Genomic DNA, 10,719 nt, shown 5'->3' on the forward strand with positions numbered 1-10,719 from the left:
TCCATTTCTCACTTATTGTATCGTTACTGTCTGCCATGCAAATTTTTGGTGATATGATTTGCACACATATGTGTGCAAATTTGTGTGCAAAAGTATTTTTGCATCAGTACTGTGTCCCATACAAACATTTTCTTGCTCTGTTTTTACTTAGTTGGGATCGGGTCACCCTAGCAACAAGGGTCCACAGTACAAAATGTATTTGTTCTACAATAACCGTCATGTTTCTTTGAATCTTTTGTTTGACTTTGCAGATTGTAGATTGTTTGGAGCCAATCCCAGCTGCCATAGAGGGGGTGTATACCCTGGACAACCTATCACAGGGCTACTGGTCATCACACAAAGTTCATACATCTTTTGCTTTTATTCTTAAGGTACTGTTTTGGGGTTAGTGTTCAGACACTTGAAGTATGATATTTCTGTGGCTGACTTTGCTGATTTTATGTGTCTAATGGAGGACGTAGATAAACATTATAATCCTGTTTAGAAATGCTTCCAGGCCTATAGAGTGAGCCGTATGTGTGAAGCTAAAGCCCAAGCACCTGGCAGGGCTCAGATTGACATTAGTAAACTGCAGCTGCTCTCATGTGCCTGTTTGATTTTCTGATTCATACCTGTTCCAGGGCGTCACCGGCATCTACATACAAGGTGAGACAAAACAGCCCTGCATATCATCTGTACTATCCTGTACCATATAGTGCAATATGTAGCTATGCAACTATGAAATAAAAACATCAGTCAAAAAGAATTCGGTCGTACCATGACAACCACGAAGGTAAAAAGATCCACACAGAACTTCCATCTCAAACAGGCTCCTTCAGCTTTCAGTCGATAAATATGATGAAAAATAAATATTCTTCTAGTAACGCGATTCTCAGTCAAATGAACTTTAAACATTTTGTTGTACATGTACAATGACAATAAAGGACTATCCTATTCTGTTCTATCCTATTGTTACCAAATGTAAACTTTTATCAGTAAAGGCAAACATTCATTCATTTTTCATTTTCCTCATCATGGGGTGCACCCCAGACGAGTCATCCATCTATCACCAGGCTAACAAAGAGAGACATACAGCCATGAACATTCACACTTACTGCCAGTTAAAGTGACCCATGCATGTCTTTGGACTGCAGGTGGAAAAAAACACTGGATACCCCGGATGTTGGCTCTCACTGCAGTATTGCATCACTTCCTCTTCCTGTTGCAGCACAGCACACAGTGGTGATTTCTGTAGCATAATCTGTGTAGCTTACATTTTGTAGCAACTGGGAACTTTTGAAATATGAAATTGGAAAATTCTCTAGAAAATACAGCAGTGATTTGGCAAAAAAAGAAGATCTGATGAGACACAAGTGATACAAAAGATCACATGCCTTATTTCCAAACCAATAGACACCCTCAGTGAATCTGATAAGATAGAACTGGTTGACCTGCAGCACAGGTTAGATGAGATTTACAAACGCAAAGCTGACGGAGCATTTATTCGGTCTCGCAGAAAATGGCTCGAAGAAGGAGAGCAGAATTCAGCCTATTTTTTCAGACTTGAAAAGCATCAATCTAACACCAACTCTATCCTACAACTAAATATTAATGGGACAATTTCTAATGATAAGGATACCATAGCAAAATATTGTTCAAACTTTTATTGCAAACTTTATTCTTCTAGTTATTGCCCTGAAGCTTGTCTGACTTTTTTTAATTCTTTAGACAAAATCACTCAGCTGAATGAGGAGGAAAGTCAGCTTTGCGACAGATCAATTTCTTTGATCGAGGTTGCAGATGCTATAAAACATCTAAAGATTAACAAATCACCTGGAACTGACGGCCTTACTGCCGAGTTTTACAAACAGTTCGCTGACAGTTTAGCTCCGTTTCTTTTAGAAGTTTTTAAGGAAAGTATGGATGGAGGTGCACTCCCTCCCACTTTATGTCAAGGTTTGATCACCCTCATTCCAAAACCAGGAAAGGATCCTTTGCTCTTAGACAATTGGCGACCAATCTCTTTACTGAATAATGATTATAAGATACTGGCACAAGTTCTGGCTAATAGAATAAAACCCGTATTAGATAAAGTTATTGATGAGAGTCAATCTGGATTCATGCAGAATCGTCATATCTCAAACAACATAAGATTAATTTTAGACATAATAAATTACCCAGAACTTGTACGGGATGATAGTCTTATTCTTTTTTTAGATTTCTACAAGGCGTTCGACTCCTTAGAGCATGAGTTTATTTTTACTGCTTTAAATAAATTTGGGTTTGGTCGATCCTTCTGTAATGCCGTTCGGACACTGTATTCCAATAGTAACAGCTCCATAAAGCTTGCCACTGGTCCTTCCCCAAGATTCTCTCTAAAGCGTGGAGTGAGGCAGGGTTGCCCCCTATCCGTATATTTATTCCTTCTTTCTGTGCAACTTAATTCACACATTAAACTCAGTTCTTTAAAAGGTCTGGTCATTGCTAACAGAGAAATACTCATAAGTCAGCTGGCAGACGATACAGCTCTCTTCCTCAGAGACGCCTCGCAAGTTTCAGTGGCCATTAACAATATACAGCCATTTTCTAAAGCCTCCGGACTTTCACTCAACCTGCATAAATGTGAACTTCTACCAGTTAAAAGTTGTTCAGCAACTTCAATTCATGGAATACCTGTAAGAAACTCAGTAAGATACCTTGGAATTCAAATAATAAAAAACAAGCAAACCAGATGCTCCACAAACTTCACTCCTATTATAGATAAAACCCTAAAAATCTTTAATCATTGGCTACAGCGAGACCTGTCGTTGAAGGGAAGAGTTCTGCTGTCGAAGGCTGAAGGTATCTCCCGTCTAACCTATGCTGCCCAGTCACTACATGTTGATAATACAACCTGTAAGTCAATTAACAAATTATTATACAGTTTTTTATGGAAAAATAAAACTCACTACTTGCGTAAATCAGTAGCTTTAAATTCATATGATAAAGGAGGTATAAATTTTATTGATTTCGGTGCTCTTAACAACACCTTTAAAATAAACTGGATTAAAGTATTTAAAAAATCCCAATTCTATCTGGAACTTTATCTCACATCATGTCTTCTCTAATGTAGGCGGCCTTAACTTCCTGCTGCTCTGCAATTATAGTATTCCAAAAATACCACTGAAACTTTCTCACTTTCATCAACAAATTCTTTTGGCATTTGCACTGATTTACAAACAATTTCTCTCCACAAAATTGTTTTATTTGGAATAACTGCAATATTATTTATAAAAATAAAACTCTTTTTTTAAATAACTGGTTTAATAATGGAATAATCTTGGTTAGTCAGTTATATAAAGAAGATGGACTCTTATATAATTACTCTGAATTCCTCAGGAGATACAATGTACCGATAACGCCTAAAGAATTCTCAATAGTGTTCGATGCCATCCCATCTGGTCTGTCCATGTTACTCAGAAGCTCCCACAGTGCTCCACTACAGGTCACTCGTCCAGATGTGTTACATTCTTCCCTTGGCAATGTTTGCTTCTGCTCTCATAAGTCTATGAATACCAAAATAAGATCTCTCTTTCAGGATGCAATGGTCTCTGTTCCATCAGCCATATTTTATTGGGCCAATTTTGTAACAGATATTGAATAGAAAAAAGTTTGGATTTTACCACAAAGGTTTTTTTTAATGAACAAAATTAAAGAGATTTCCTTTAAATTGATTCATAAGTTTTACCCCACCAAACAATATTTGTGCAAATTTATGGCTTAAATAAATAAATATGGCTGAAATAAATGTAAATTGTACCTTCTGTCAAGAGCAACCTGAAACAGTTACTCATTTGTTTTGGTCATGTAAATTTACATGTAAATTCTGGAAAGATTTCCACAAGTTTATTACTGACTCGGTTCTCCTTTTCAACTATACTATAAGGATGTTATCTTTGGCTATTATAATTTTAAAGAGAAGGACAACGATGCTTTCTTGTTTGTAAATTTGGTTTTATTTTTGGCAAAATTTCATATACACAAAAGCAAAGTCCTCAGCAGAAAACCTGAACTTCTTGTATTAAAAATGGAACTTTTACAATATATAAGGACAATCTCCTCATCAAAGAACACTAAGGCTCTCAAGACTGTTAACATCTGTAACCATTTGAAACTGCTAACTTGACTTTGGCTCTTGCAAACTTTTGTTTATTTATGTTCCCCTTAATTTATTTTATTTTTGTACTCACTTTTGTCTCACTGTCCCTGTCACTCTCTTTGTTCCTCATTGTAATACCACAATGTTATCTTTTATGTGATTCCTGTTTTACTTGACTGTATGTCTAAAATGTGATAAATAAAGTTAGAAAAAAAATCTGTGTAGCTCAATTAATTACAAGCTTTTACGCAGTAGGTCTTCTCGCCTCAGTTGAATTCAATTCAATTTTATTCATATTGTCATGGTTCTGGTACTTTTTGACCCTGCATGTTCAGTTTCATGTCTTTTATATTATTATGTTCTAACTTGTATAGTTTAGGCTTCGGTTAGCTCCATTTATATTGTCTGTCCAGGTTCCTTCCATGTCCTCCTTCCCCACTATGTTGGTTTTCGTGTCGTGTCTTTCGTGTGTGAGTCAGGTCCACTGTGTCTAAGTCCTTTGTGTGTCTCAGCGGTGTCTCCCTCTGTGTCTTGTCTCCTCTTGGTTACATGTTTCCCCTTGTGTCATTCTTTCTGTCATGTTTGTTCTCCTTACCGTCTTGTTCTTGTCCTGTATTTGTTTCTAAGTTATGTCCGTGCTCCATCTCCCATTTCTATTTCCTGATGTTATGTCAAACTGCGTGTCTTGGGTCTCCATCTCTGTACTTCCTGTTTTATGTTGACAGTCTTGCGTCCCATGTTCAGGTTGCTTCCTGTCCTTATGTTTATTCGTCTCAGCTGTGTTTCCCATGTGTTTCCTTTTCCCTCGTCACCCTCATGTGTATTTAGGTGTTTAGCCGTCTTTCAGTCTTTGTTGGATTGTCTGTTTCCTTCCCATGTCTTCCCATGCTCCAAGTACCTCGTGCTTACTGAGCTTATAGTTAGCTTTCCTGGTTTAGATTATTGTTTAGTTTCATGTTGTTTCACCTTTGCCCTTTGTTTTGTATTGTTTCACCAACCCTTATTAAACAGCTCGCTTTTCGTGAATATCCAGCTCCATCCTCATGTTTAATCTGTCTGCATTTGGATCCACAACTCTCCACTCCTCACAGTCTCACCAGCGCAGTCCTTACACATATAGCATCAAATCACAAGAACAGTTAACTAAAGGTGCTTTATATTGTAAGGTAAAGACCCCACAATAATACAGAGCAAGCTGAGAAAACCCCAACAATCACAGGACCTGATAAACCTCCTTCCTGAAGTAAGGCCCTGGTATATCTGAAAACAGCTTTTACAACATAATTATAAAAATATTTCTATTATTAGTTAAATATACTTTTAAAATGTGGTTCCCCAATCAGCTACATAAGAGTAGCTGTGTTAGCTGCTTGTGGCAGTCCAAGTTTGTGTGCTCTGTCTCGTGATGTTGTCACGTCAGTTGGAGATGGTAGCATGGTGAGGAGTAACCCTGAACACCGCAGGCCAAGACCCACGAGCCAGCCTGACACAGAGACACTGACAATGCTTTGCACAAGTCAAACTCACAACAATTCACACTGGAGTGCACCGCAACACTAACATGCATGTGTTCACTGTATGTAGAAGTTCTCTTCCTGTGTGGTTGTAGGTGAAACGAACCTCAGAGTTGCTTTGTTGTGATTTCACCAGGCTTCTCAAACTGGAACAAAGTAACATAACAAACATGTTCACAGTGGAAAGATGGATAGTCCCAATCCCCCAAGGATTCCCAGAAGGGACCAATGTCATCCGACTGCAGGCCAATAACCTGCCTGTCGCAACCACCAAATACCTACAGAGAGTAAGACAAGTCCTGAGGAGTCAGCTGAATGAGAAGAACAAGATGTGGACAATTAACACATGAACCCTGCTGGTCATCAGATACCATGCTGTCATAATAAACTGTCCAAAGAAGGAGATAGAAGTTACTGACATCAAAACAAGAAGGCGCTCTGCTATGCATGTTGGGTTTCACCTCCAAGTCGAGCATCCTGAGATTGTACACTAAGCAGACGGAAGGAGGCCATGGACTAGTGACTGGATAGTGTCAGAACCACTATCCAAGATGAAATAACAAAGATCCATGAGTACATCAGGAAGGTTGGGATCTGTTGGAGCCCCTCCAACAGGAGCCCAGTTTGGGGATCACTGCTCTCTTAACCCTCCATAACTTCTCTAGCTTCTGTCTTAGTCCTTGGTATTTCTTCAGCTTCTCATGTTCCTTTTTCCTGATGTTGCTGTCATTTGATGTAGCTACATCTATCACTATGGTTGTGGTCATGTATATTACACACACACACACACACACACACACACACACACACACACACACACACACACACACACATTTACTAACTTGGTCTGTGAACTGGAAGAGATGACCCGGAACCTCCATCAAGGAGTCAAAAAAAACTAGAAAAATTTGCATTTCCTGCGAAAATGCTGTGTGGATGCCTTAACGCTGAAGCTGTCTGCTGAAAAGCTGAAAACGATGAAAAGTTGCAAAAAGTTGTGTGGTGGTGAAAAAAAAAAAATGCCGCCCTGAGCAGGATTCGAACCTGGCCCTCCTGGTCTCAAGGCGGCTATTCATTTCCCTGAGCCAAAGTCATTCCTACAAAGAAGAGGTGGAGAGACGGACAATTCTGCTGAAATGAGCAGAATCTGCTGAGAATTGTGCTGATAAGAGGTGAAAAGGCTGAAAATTTTGCAGAAAAGAGGTGAATCAGCAGAATTTCTGCAGAAAAGAGGCAAAGAAGCAGAAACTTGCGCTGAAAAGAGATGAATCAGCAGAGTTTCTGCTGAAAAGAGTTTTTTTTTTTTTCTGAAAACAGCCAAAAAGCTGGAATTTGTGCTGAAAAGGGTGAAAAAAAAGAAAATTTTGCTGAAAAGGGGTGAAGAAGCTAAAGTATACCAAATCAAAGTATTTGTGCCAAAACATAGTGTTTCTGCCATATTGTGGTACTACTACATTACAACATGAATACGGATTAAAGATGAAAGAAACTGGCAACAAATTCCTCCACTACAAACCAGTCTGATACCACTTCTTTGCAGTGTTCACGTTTACTAAGGCACTACCCAAAAGGCGCCACAAGAGGGCACTCCAACACAAGAGATGACCTATGTAAACATCTTAAGCATGGAACATTAACTCACGTTTATGTGACACACACCATCCCCAACAAATACAGGATGGGCTATTTGCTCCCCTTCCCAGCAGCTCTCTCCTCAATCGTTAGCCCAGGAACGAAGGAAGACCATCTAGCTCAGAAGTCCCATGAATTCCCTCACTGCTCAGAGGCTGCTGGGTAATGTAGCTCACAATAACAAAGGGTTTTTCTACAAGCACAAATACTATAACATAGCAGAAATACTGTGATTTTGTTGAAATACTATGCTTTAGGACAAATACTATGATTTGGCAGTAATACTATGTTTTAGGACATATACTATGATTTGGCTCAAATACTATGATATAGGAGCAATACTATGTTTTGGTACAAATGCTGCGCTTAGGCACAAATATTATGATTTGGCAGACACTATGATTTAGCAGAGATAATATGATTTGGCAGAAATACTAAACTTTGGCACAAATACTATAATTGAGTGCAAGTACTTTAAGATAATAGAAATACTATGATTTAGCAGAAATACGTTTTTGCAGAAACACTGTAATTTCACTCAAACACTTTGAAATAGCCGTAATACTATGATTTGGCAGAACAGAACAGAAATTCTACGACTTAGTAGTAATTAGAGATGGACCGATCCGATATTACGTATCGGTATCGGTCCGATACTGACGTAAATTACTGGATCGGATATCGGAGGGAAATAAAAAATGTAATCCGATCCATTAAATATCAAAAAAACACCTCACAAAACTTGCCACACGGCGTAACTCGGCTCATAACCGTAGCATGTCGGAGCAGTGTGCTCACGTGATAGAGCGGCTGTGTGTATTTGTAGCCTCACTAGCAATCCAGCAATTCATCTCCGAGGAAGTTATCCCAGAGAGAAGTAAAGCAAGTGTGTAAGTTCATCTCTGAATGTTTGTAAAGCGTTCCAGCGTTAAGCTTAACAACCGATATATGGAGCGACTGCCTCTTCTTGCTGCTACTTCAATCATGAAACTGCTTAACGATCAGCTGATCGGCTTTTCTGTCGCGAGTCTGTCTCTCTTCTTTGTTTTTGGCCCACTTTGCACCAGAAAGAGGAAACCAGCGGCTGAACAACAGCAGCACGTTTAACCTTGATAAGCTGTTGTTAGAATGTATTTAATATTACTTTCTACACCAGGATCCTTTTCTACGCAGCTGACGGCTGGTAACTGTGCAGGGGCGGATCTAGCAAAGTGTAGCCAGGGGGGCCGATAGGGCATTAACAGGGAAAAGGGGGGCACAAAGACATACTTTTCTTTCTTATTCTCATTTAAAATATGTAGCTTTTAATAAATAATTATCTGAATCTTACACCCAAAGTTTTAATCTGATGTAAAATGTATAGAAGTCCATTACTGTATATAGTAACTGTTAAGTCTAATATACCCTAGTAAGCTATAGTACTTTTTCCTTTGGGAAGGTACCATCTGTGAATTCTGCAATTCTGTTGAAGAAAGATGTTGAATCTATTTAATTATTCTTGAAAAATAAGTTATTTCTGTGCATTTTTTTTCCACACTGCATCAAATTAAAGTTGATTACGTCAATTAAGCATCATGAGGTGGAGGGTGGGGGTGGTTCCTATTTTTTTTTTTGGGAGTTTGCAACCTTATGAGTTAGGTTGCTTAATATTTCTGCTAAGTACTCTTTAAAATACCAGAATAGGGAGGATGGAGCAGGTTTAAGTTTATTAGATTGATCAGTGTTGCTGAACTATGAAATATTTTGGGTGCAGTGTATTTTTTACATACAGGTATAACAGAATAGCTTTAGTGTTGTTGTTTATTTAAACTTGAGTATGAACTTATACAAAATGCAGCAAGATATTAAAAGAACAGTTTTATTGATTAAAAAATACACTATATCGGATTCATATCGGTATCGGCAGATATCCAAATTTATGATATCGGTATCGGTATCGGACATAAAAAAGTGGTATCGTGCCATCTCTAGTAGTAATACTATAACATAACAGAAATATTAATTGGGCACAAATACTATAATTTAGCAGAAATACAATGTTTTTGCAGAAACACTAATTTCACTCAAATACTATGAAATAGCAGTAATACTATGATTTGGCAAAAATACTATGTTTCAGTACAAATACTATGACAAATCAGAAATACTATGACTTAGAAGTAATACTATAACAAAAGGGATTCCTCAAAATTACTATGAAATTGCAGTAATTCTATGATTTGGCAGAAATATTATACTTCCTACAAATACAATGCTTTGTTACAAATACTATATTTTGATTTGAATATGATTTGGCACGAGTAGTATGATTTAGTACAAATACTACGAATTGGCAGAAATACTCTGACTTAGTAGTGATACTATAACATAACAGATATACTGTGATGTTGCAGACATAGTATGTTTTTGCACTACTCATTTGTAGTGAAAAAAAAAATGTTGACCAAGGTGGGATTGAACCCACGACCTTTGAGCTGCAGAGCCGTGTCATTACTGATTGCGCCACCTGGACAGGGGGCGGCAGTCTGAAAGACAGATACTTGGGCAGTCAGAAAATAGATCGCGGTGAGAGGCGAAAAACGCCGTTTTTTGGAGTTACAAAACGTCGTGTAACTCAAAAACTAGGAGGGCTAGCGGCATAATTCTTGTACTGGGTGAATCAGCGGACTTTGGTGTACTTTGACTGCGATTTTCATTGCTCTTTGTACCTCCGTCGCGGAGATATGACGAGAGAGAAGAACGGCTTCATTTTCGGAGTTTGAAAACTGAGAGGAGGACAGATTTCCACCCTCAAACAAACGTAATTCATTGCTCAACGGTAAGATAACTGTAAAAACTGCTTCCACTGTGAGTGTCAGCAGTGTCTGAAGATATATTGGCACAAGCCTCATGTCCTAACTTTGCTTTATTAAGGAGATATGGCGATTTGAAAATGCCTCCCGTTACAGAATTTCAGCTCTGAATTTCAAAACCTCCCCATAGACTTTGAATGGGAGTTGTCAGACCATGTGTCACTCCGAGGCAAATTGCGAAAAAAACGGTAAATCTCACAATAAAGATAGTGACATTGTCTGAAAGCCAGCAAAAATACCTACGTTTTGATGTATAATTTGTGGGGGTTGAGTGGAAATTGAGCGAGTAGCAAGAAGTTGTTTAGACATGAAGAGAAAATTCAGAACGGACCAGCACTCACTCTGACTTAATTGCATAGCAACCATAGCAACGCATGTATTTTCTGAAAATCACAATTTTGCAACTGAAAACTTAAAGAGAGATAAGATTAAAACGGTAGAAGATCTGAAAAAGCTGAATCAGACAGGAATAGCCCAATAAGTTGAGAACATTTTAAAGTTTGAATGGAGTTTCTAGGTGAAAGCATGAGGACGTAGTTAAGTTTCAAAGACAAGCAAGTTTTAGCAGAATTGTGGAAGTTTCCCATTCATTTCAATGGGACAA

The sequence above is a fragment of the Oreochromis aureus genome, linkage group 17 (assembly GCF_013358895.1).
Source record: "Oreochromis aureus strain Israel breed Guangdong linkage group 17, ZZ_aureus, whole genome shotgun sequence".
NCBI classification, from domain to species: Eukaryota; Metazoa; Chordata; class Actinopteri; order Cichliformes; family Cichlidae; genus Oreochromis; species Oreochromis aureus.